We start from the raw sequence: 10,284 nt of genomic DNA on the forward strand, positions 1-10,284 counted from the left end.
TGAGTCTTCCTCATCCTCCTCTTCACTGAAGTCTTCCTCCTCTTCCTCATCACTCAGGAGCTCCTCCTCTTCCTCCTCAGACTCCACTTTCTTACCTTTCCCTTTATCCTTTCCCTTCTTTCCGTCATCTTTTCCCTTGGGTGGCTCCTCCTTTCCCTTCTTCCCTCCTTTCTTATCATCTTTCCCTCCTTTCTTGTCATCTTTTCCACCTTTCTTATCATCCTTGCTGGCTTTCTTGTCATCTTTTCCTCCCTTTTTGTCATCCTTCCCTTTCTTTTCCTCCTCTTTTTTCTTCTCTGGTTCAGGTTTTCCACCCTTCTTTGCATCCTTTTTGGGGTCTTTCTTGCCAGGCATTTTGACAGGTGGCTAGGAGCACACCATGCCCTCTCCAAAGGATTCAATGCAGTTTACCTTCAAACACACAAACACAGAGATATTACATGTATAGTGTGTGGTAGGGAACACCATGAGAGTATTTTAAGTTAAACATAAAGAAATTGAGATGTGTTAAAAAATCTGACCTTTAAAATAGTCCTTGTTTTAGGAATGCCTGTGTGACTTTGTGTTGGCACTATTCGCAGCTTCAGTATCTGTGTGAGGACAGGTCCACCTGGCCAAAGCAGTTCTACACTGCCCAAATGTGGTCCCCATGAAGGCTCCTGACCAAATATACATATCTAAATGTCAGCAATCCTTTACAACACCCCAAACAGACATAGACATGTGTAATACACAAGTAGTTAACTCTGACATCAATATTATTGGCCCATTCAGGAACAGTCCTAAAATGCATTTACTCATAATATTAAGTAGATGCTCCTGTCTTAGCACCACAAATTGTCTTATACACTTGAGATGGAGCTGCTACCCGACCCAGACACCCGTATTAAACCCCAACTTTAGCTTCAAAGACAGCTCATAGTTCTTTGACCGATTGAGATCTAACCTCTATCTCGTAACATTCGATTTCTACGCTGCAATCTTTAAACCCCTATATAGAGATATAGAGCCAATCAAAAAAAATTGCAGAACTCTACCCCTCAATGTGCAGGTCTACATAGGGCTTAGGGCTTTAAGGTTATTGGGTTTAATGAGTCAGAGCATTGAATACCATCTATAGATCTGAATCTGCTAAGATTGACTCAAGCTTAACCTCACTGCAAACTCTTAACACATTTGTTTTACTGTGTTGGTTTTTACAAATTTCCACGCAGTATGATCCCTGCAGCATTTGCTTTCTGTAAAACTGAATACAAGCATTGAAAACACACAAACAAAATATGCAGCTGTTACTCCAGCTCGAGCTCTACCTCCTCTACAATCGGGTCTGTTTTCCCTGTGGACTTGTATTTGAAGCCAAAATTGTCGTGGCAGTGTCACCAAATTCATTCATCAAGCTTTCCATCATAGTCACCTCCACTTCAATGACAAAACGGAACAAAAAAGGAAGTGCTGTTTTCGTGGCCTTGGTCTGCAGTCTTCAAATTTGCTGTCTCCTGGTGGCAAGTCTCTTCTTTAGCAGTTTAAAAAAAAGGCAAAAAACTTTGGGCCAACGTCTTTAGGTCACACTGAGCTCCTTCCCTTGACCTACTCTGTCCTCTGTTGCTCACTACAACACATTCCCTCACTCAACACGACACTCCGTTCACATTGCCCTCCTCAGAGTGTGTGTGTGTGTGTGTGTGTGTGTGTGTGTGTGTGTGTGTGTGTGTGTGTGTGTGTGTGTGTGTGTGTGTGTGTGTGTGTGTGTGAGAGAAAGAGAGAAGGGCAGATGAGTCACCTGTTTGTGTGTGTTTGCATATATGTGTATGTGTGTGTTTGAAGAGTTCCTTGTGGCCGTAGAAGGAGTCTTAATTTGTCATCTGGCTCTACAGGTGAAACTCGAGATCTCTGGGCGGCTGAGGGGGCGGGGCATAAATAATACAAAAGGTTGAGGGAGAGGGAGGGAGGGAGGGAGGGAGAGAGAGAGAGAGAGAGAGAGAGAAAGAGACAGACATGGGATGCAGAAGATAAGGCTGATTGGCAGGAAGATGTCATCATATCCACAAATATGCAATAATTTACAACCTCAGATTTCTTTGTGTTGTGCATCAGAGAAGTCCCGTAGACTCACATTTGTGCCATCTCTCCCTAAATCTACTCTTCCTCTTTTTCCAGAGTAACAAACACTGTAAAGTGTGTGTGTGTGTGTGTGTGTGTGTGAATAAATGTGTGTGAGCTAAGATCAGGGATACACCTTCCAAAGAAATATCCTCCTCAAAACGGCCTCAGAATGAACATTGCAGGCCCCTCCCACCTACTTCCACATATGTAACAACAGGATAAGGAGGGCCGAGCCACGAGAAACACCCACTTGTTACAGATATGACGTCTTCCCTCTCTGGGTATCAGTGACAGAGGAAGGACTCTCGCAAACACACACACAGCCAGTGAAGGATCGATAACACGGCTGTGATTATTAGTGCCATCAACCAAATTATTCCTCTCCCAGTTGGATGGGGTCAGATTGCCAGATCTGTCCTGTTAAAAGTGTGTAGGTGTTAGGTTGCCAGATCCTGATCTTTTGCTGTTTGTAAGTCTATCTGATCATTACCAAACAGCAAAGAGCACATGTAGAGCGTACGTGTGTGTGCGCTGTATGTTCATAACTATGCCTTTTTAAGTGGGTGCACGTGTGCATTAAAAAAGACTGAGAGCGTGATGAAAGAGCACATTTTTTTCCTGGATTTCCCACGGTTTGTCTCCCTGTACATCTGCCTTTGAAGGAGAATGAAAAGACCCTATCAAATTTGAAAAGCTCTGAGTTGCAGCCAATCTCCCTCATCCCAAAGCAATTGCTGCTGGCAGGTGGTCCTCCATCTTTTGATAGAATTTGTAGAGATGAGAGAACACAGAAAATCTGGATGCATGCACAGGAGAAAAAAAGCAGACTTATGACAGAGCTGGACTTGATGAGGCTCATCAAAAGCATTTAGGTCCTGAGGGGAAGCAGTGGACCATCTTTGTTACTTTGCACACTCAGACAGGCATGTATGCGCACCTGCACTCCCACACACACACCCACACACACACACACACACACACACACACACGCACACACACACAGTAATTTGCTGCTATCTAGTGGAGCAGCATTACACCTGCAGCACTTCTGCTAGTTTGGAGTTGGTTGGATCAGGTAAGTTTACAAGCCTGCAGCAAGAAGCTTGCACAACACACAGCAACTGCTTCACCATTTTGCATTATTCCTCATGATTTATAGTCTCATAATAGGAGACCAGATCCACCAGACAATTAAACTCCAGGAGAAACATGTATCTTGCAGGGAATAAGTGGGCAAATCAGGCAAATAGAGAGACTGTGTGGATTAAAATGAGGGAAGAGAGGTGGATCCATACCTTTCTTTCTGCACACCCAACCTCTGCAAATCCTCACGTCACTGGAGCTCCATAGTCACGTTTCCCCATCCTCTTACAGGTCAAAAAGACAAAGAAGGAAACAAAACAAATAAAACAAAATCCCTTTTCACATTTCCTTCACCTTGATCACTCACACTGCGCCGCGCGCCTCTGCTGCTCCTCTGGCGGGGCTCTGAGGCAGCAGGGGTCGGTCTGCAGGGACGAAAAGTGTGCCACCGGGAACGGAGGATGAATATTTAACGACCGCTATTCTTCGGCGGCCGGCCGGGGGCTTGAGTTCCACCCTGTCCCGGTGAGAGTGATGAGCTCCGCGGGTGGGCAGGGCCGCGCATACACGAGGATACACTGATATATGTAGGGGTAAATACACAAGATAGGTGCAACTTTAGCCACATTTAATTATATTTTTTTTTAACATTAATTAAATTTATGTGAGCTCTTGAATGACCTGAATTCAGTAGCGAGCTGGTAGAATCATTTAAGTGTAAAAAAAAAAAAAAAAAGTTCGTTTTCCCTGCAGGTCCTGCCTGTTATTGGCCGCAGGTTTTGCCATATATTTGGCTTAAAAAAAAAGAAACATTTCCTCTCATCCGGACTGAACATGGTGGGAAAGTGTGTCATGATATGGCTCAAGGGGCAAATGGAGCATAACAGATGAAGGTGAGAGTTTCAACCGAAAAAAAAAAAAAAAAAAAAAGTACCATTAACGTCTCCACATGAGCAATCCTTCTGTTGCCCGCCAGATGGACCCGCCTGACAACAAACAAACTGCGGAGCCACAAACTGCTGCATCTCCACTGGAGTCCCTCCATAACCCAGACGACCTTGCCGGTCTCCCGCACACGACCGGCTGGCCGCCCTTATCAAAAACAGGGTTTGGCTTTCATATCAAACCTGCTGCGGTTGAACCTCCACGCGCGAGCTCGCCGGGTTTTGATAGAAAAATAAGCCTTTGGCTACGTTCAAGCTATTTTTTTTTTTTAGCGTCGATACTGAAACAGTGACTTAACATATATAGACTGCAACCAACAGGCATGTTTTCACGTTGACTCGGTTTAACACAGTGCGTTTGTCATTCTGCAGTTGGCAGCAAAACACTGCACAGCCAGTCTTGGTCCCTGCAGTCAGCTGTCCCATCTGGCAGCTCGTGTTTTTTAATTTTATCTAACCAAATCCAGAGCACCTTTTTCATCATTTTGCTATTCAAACAGTATTATATCCAATTACTAGTCAATGTAAATAGTTTTTTTTTTATATATATATATATATATATATATAAAACCACTGATGTGCAGTGAACTGATTCAAAACTTAAGATCCAGTTATGAGTTATAGTCCACACTTGGGGTCAGGACCTCCTCAGGGGTCTGAGGTTATGAGCTGGTTAGGTGAGGAGCCAAAAAGCCTTCCGCTTCAGAGCGCTGTGCTTATTTCTTTAGACTTTCCTTTAACCGTTGCTTTTCCTCCTATGAACGGCTGGATAATTTCCAGACTCTAAAAATGATTTGAGCAAAACAAGGGGAAAACATCAGTTTATGGTTGATTTGAAAATGATTCATTTGATCTGCGTAACATATGGCGGGGGGTTGTGAGCAGTCATGGCTTTCTTTAAAGCTGGGGTAAACAGTTTTCTGGAAAAGACACACAAAAAAAAAGCCACAATATGAAAATGTATCTCCAGCTCTCTCTTAAGCCTCGCCCACCAGACAAGCACAAGCATACAGTATTTACAAGCAGGTTCTCCTTGTGGCTTGTATGCAGGTCTCCCAGCATCCACCATTACCTGGGCCTTTTGTCGCCCCCTCCACACAGACCAGAGGTGGAGGCTATGGCAGGGGAGGACATGCGTTTTCAAACATCCAACTAGTCTTGGCCTCACTCCTTACTGGTCATCACCTTGGGTCCCCAACCATGTCCACCTAAGCCAAGCACTCCAGGCAGTTTGAACCTATAAGTCTGATGGCCTTGACATCAGGGTGACACCTCGTCCCAGACCAACACTCAGAAGCAGTGCGGCAGCTTCGCCCTGGTTGCACTTTGTGAACAAGTTGTCGCCAGTGATGGAAGAGCAACTTTTTCTCAGGAATTTTCTGCCGCTAGGGAAACCTTGTTTGAGTGTTAAAATGGATGCAGTCGTGAGATTTCCTGCTACCAGGCGCTGCTGGTCGGACAGCAGGCACGACATCAGTGAGCGGATGGCCAGCATTAGTTTTCCTCCTGAAGGAGTCCGCTGAGTCTTGAGCTGGAACAGCTGCTCCGAGACACCCAGTCCCTGCAGCAGGTCACAGGGTGACTGTGGAGCACTCACGGAAAGACCTATCCACATATATGTGTGTGTGTGTGTGAGAAAAACAGAACAGATGAAGCTATAGATGCCTGATTGATTAGATAGATAGATAGATAGATAGATAGATAGATAGATAGATAGATAGATAGATAGATAGATAGATAGATAGATAGATAGATAGATAGATAGATAGATAGATAGATAGATAGATAGATAGATAGATACTGTTGACTGTGTTTCTTGGTTGCTTGTATATTATATGTATATTATATATATATAGATATATAATATATATATAGATATATACTGTACCTGTGTTTATTGGTTTGTTGTATATTATATGTATATTATATATATATATATATATATGTATATATATATGTTGACTGTGTTTATTGGTTTGTTGTATATAATATATATAGATATTTAATGTACTGTATATATACTGTATGTACTGTGCATTTTATATTTTATATTTATATTTTTTATTTTATTGTTTTTCTATTATATTATTCTATTCTATTCTATTATTATTTTATTCTATTGTTTCTATTATTGCTCCTGTATGTATGCTGCTGTGGCGAAAAAATTTCCCCTCTGGGATTAATAAAGTATATACCTACCTACCTACCTAGATAGATAGATAGATAGATAGATAGATAGATAGATAGATAGATAGATAGATAGATAGATAGATAGATAGATAGATAGATAGATAGATAGATAGATAGATAGATAGATAGATAGATAGATAGATAGATAGATAGATAGATAGATAGATAGATAGATAGATAGATAGATAGATAGATAGATAGATAGATAGATAGAGAAAAGCTTTTACATCCACCTGATAGCAGCTCCACCTGGATAGGCCAAATAGTGGAGGATAACAAGACTGCTGCAGTAGTGAGGGCCCTGCTGTGTGTCCATCAGTTTCAAATAATCCCTACTGCTGCTGCTGGAGCGTCCTTGACTCACATGTTGAACCCCTACCTGTGCAGAGAAGCACCTAACTGCTGCTGCACTCCAAACCCCAGCAAACTCACAAAAACGCTGCTTTTGTGCATCTGACTTTTATCCACAGAGCAGATTTTCCAAACATGGATCATACCCGCAGAATCCCCCATGTCTCAAAGTCAACACATGCCAAACCCCCACTTCATGATGGATGGAGTTCGTGTGAATGTTCGATGGTATGCGTGCGAGGGGTAGGGTTTAGTTAACAATGACAAATAGTCCTGAAGAGGATAAGAATCTTCATTTTTTGGGGGAATATTAGAAGGATGTCAATGGAATGTGTAGCAGCAGATAGTGTTTATGGACTTGCATAATCAATTACAGACACCTTACAGCACAGACATATTAAATCTTTGTTTCAGGGAGGGTCACACAATGCCTCAAAGTGCTGTAAAAAAAACAACACAGGACACGAAGAATGAGAGACAAGATAAAGAAAGCAATATTATTGCCTCGTGTGGACCCACGGAAAAATAATTACATTTTTTTTAGTCTGTTTCAGGCCCTATAAATATAGATTATATCTAGAGCTATATCTAGCTACAGTGAACCGGCAACCCAACTGCGACATCACCCATCGGTTGGTGAACTGTTGTTCTGAGATCTTGACTTTGGCATTTTGGCTTTCACCATCCTGCTATTTTGGAGCCAGAAGTGACCATATTTGGGGATAGGAGCGAGCGGTGGATGTGACAAGATCTGACAGTTATACCCGTGGGAACCAGACTGCACCACAGACCTTTTTACTAATTGTTGATGGGATTTTTATCAGACGGATCTCCAGAAAACTAATAAGGACTGACTTCAGTGATTAACACCATTATGACATTTAATGACTTTGAGAGAATTTAAATTGGGGTCTATGGAGCCAGAGCCTTTTAAGAGCCGACCTAGTGGCCTTTCGTGGTATTGCAGTTTAAAGCACTTCCGCATTGGCCTCACTTTTCAGACCGGGAAGCTACATCCACTTTTATATACAGAGTGCTACACTACCACACAGTATACAACACATTACGCATGTGCCAGTCACTTTGCGTATATCTTGGTGGTGAACTAACACAACGGTCCCACAATAACAAAAACAAACTAACCGATCAAGGCAGCGGCAACTCCCGGTAAAATGATTGTTTTTGTGTCAGGAGTCTGCTGCCTTTAAGGGGAGAAAAACTGCCCTTTGGAAAGGGCTGTCTGATGGCAAGTTAAAGCGATATAAATATTGTTAATACGCCATACACTTACACTAATAGTGATTTTTTTTTTTTAGATGACTAAAATAGGTTAAGATACAGACCCCGTCCACAGCAATACTGAGCTAATGAATATGTCATTTTATATTGACATTGAGCTTCAGGAACCTGCAGTATAATCAGAAGAGAGGAAGCTACACTCAAAGTAAATGTAAGTGAGATCTAGGAGTTTTACAGTAAGATTTGTGTTATATTTCTGTGTCAATTGTAGCTTTTTGTGTTACAGAGTGACCCCCCACCCCATCACTGGATATTTGACTGACTGGTTGTACCATACATTGTAATGTAAAGTAGAAATATTTGTCTTCTCTCCAGCTTTTAATTGGGCTTTAAAAAAAAAAAAAAACCTGATATTTATCCACATTCAAAACATGTATTAGATCGATAGATACGAAAATGAGTGTTTCTTTTAATGGCTATTAGATATGATTCAGCTTCAGCATCTCTCCCCCAGGTGTTTTGAAAGTACAACATTGCAAGGACTTCGCTTAGTGTAGCGTTAGATTTACTCCACTCTCGAGTTTATGAGAGCAAAGGGGCAACAGAGATAAAATGATCATGTTGTTTTCTGCACAGCAGGGGATTGTTTGATCATCAGGAACCATTTGATTCAGAGATCATGCTTTCATGTTGTGATGGCACTGTGGAAAAGAGATAACACCTGTCTTGGCACTCGGAAGCACAGAAATGAAATTTATATTAAAACAGATGCATCTTAAACCTATTATGTGAAGCCAAATTACAATTTCAGGTCTTTTTAAATGGCATAAAGTGGGCAGTCCACCCATACAGTGATGTATTCTTATTTAGACACAAGGCAGAGATGCGTGGCATAGGAGACACCTATGGCCTCACTTGGCAGACTTGGTGCTTTGACTAATTGTACAGCAATTTGTGACATATATTCATAGTACACGTAATATGTGGAAGATGTACAGCTGTAATTTATCGAATTGCTCTCTCTCTTGCACTCTGCATACTAATACTTTTTAGGCACACATTTATATTCAGAAGGGATGACTTCAACAGACCTGTAGTCACCTCACACCCTACCACACAGAGTAGTAAAAGTACCATTGTACTGCCTCCAGAGACACTGTACAATTATTGTTCAAGTAAAATGTTTAAAACACACCTAGCATTTTAAATAACCTCAACAGGTGCTGAATTTTAGTGTGAAATTTAACATTTGGATGAGCAGTAGAGCAGAAAGGTTTAATACTATCCTTCAGCACTCTTTATAAGCTCCAACTTGAGTGTGAATACAGTTTTGGGTGGAGTTCAAACATCACTCTTTATCATGTTATAGCCTATTTACTTAAATAATGTATTAGCCAAATGCTATTGTCGTCCATAGGCAGTGTATGACAGCTGAAGGTTAAATAAAGATTCAAAAATCGATCTCCTGGAGGAACTGGAGGAGATGCACATATACTGTAGATATAGATACTTCGCTGGCTGTCAACCCATCCTGCACCAAGATAATCAGGAAATGGATAGATGGATGGATTAAACTCAATATACCAGTACATTCTTAGACTTCATCGCTCTTGCCACAGTTGGCATGGTTTCCATGCTCTCTGCCCCTACATTTTGGAGTCTCAGAATTTAGGTTATCACTGTAACAGGACCCAGAGGCACAAAACAGCAGGTAGGAGTTGCTAAATAAGAGAAAAAATACTTTACTAGGCAAAAGGCAGGATATAGGTCGGAAACAGGTAGGCAGTCAGCAGAGGCAAACAAGACCAGAAGGGACCAGGCAGGCAGCCAAAAGTCCAAAAACTAGCTGGGTTCAAAGTTACCAACACAGGCAAAGAGATAGATGCAGGAAACAAGACTGCAATAGACTATGTGGAAAAATGAACAGAATTACAGGGTAGTTTTATAGCCTACTTTATGTAGTGTGGGTCTGATGGGGCAATGACATTCATGTTTGGTGGTTGTGGAAGATCAGGTCACTGGAGCAGGTGGGAATAATGAGGGCCGACAGTTGACAAAGGATGGATAAAAACTAATTAATGTGGTGTGTTGTACTCACCAGTACACAGTACCAGCACTTGTCTTTTACTCTTTGGCATAATTCGCATCGACACTTTCGCACACAACGACTAATGGTAGAGTTTTAGCCAGATTGCCAGCAGGGCGGCTGGGGGGGAGGAGGCTGTGCTTTGATTGGTTGTTGCGCTGTGGGGGAGATAAAATGTACCAATAGGGCTAGGGGACAGATGATTGACAGTGAAACCAACCAATCACAGCAGCGTAGAATTTGCCTCCCTCCAGGTGATCAGCTGATCTAATTAAACGTAGTTTCTTG

This window comes from Brachyistius frenatus, unplaced genomic scaffold (assembly GCF_029030835.1).
Source record: "Brachyistius frenatus isolate BFR_SWC_R1_liver_20210118 unplaced genomic scaffold, ASM2903083v1 Contig_7, whole genome shotgun sequence".
Lineage (NCBI taxonomy): Eukaryota > Metazoa > Chordata > Actinopteri > Embiotocidae > Brachyistius > Brachyistius frenatus.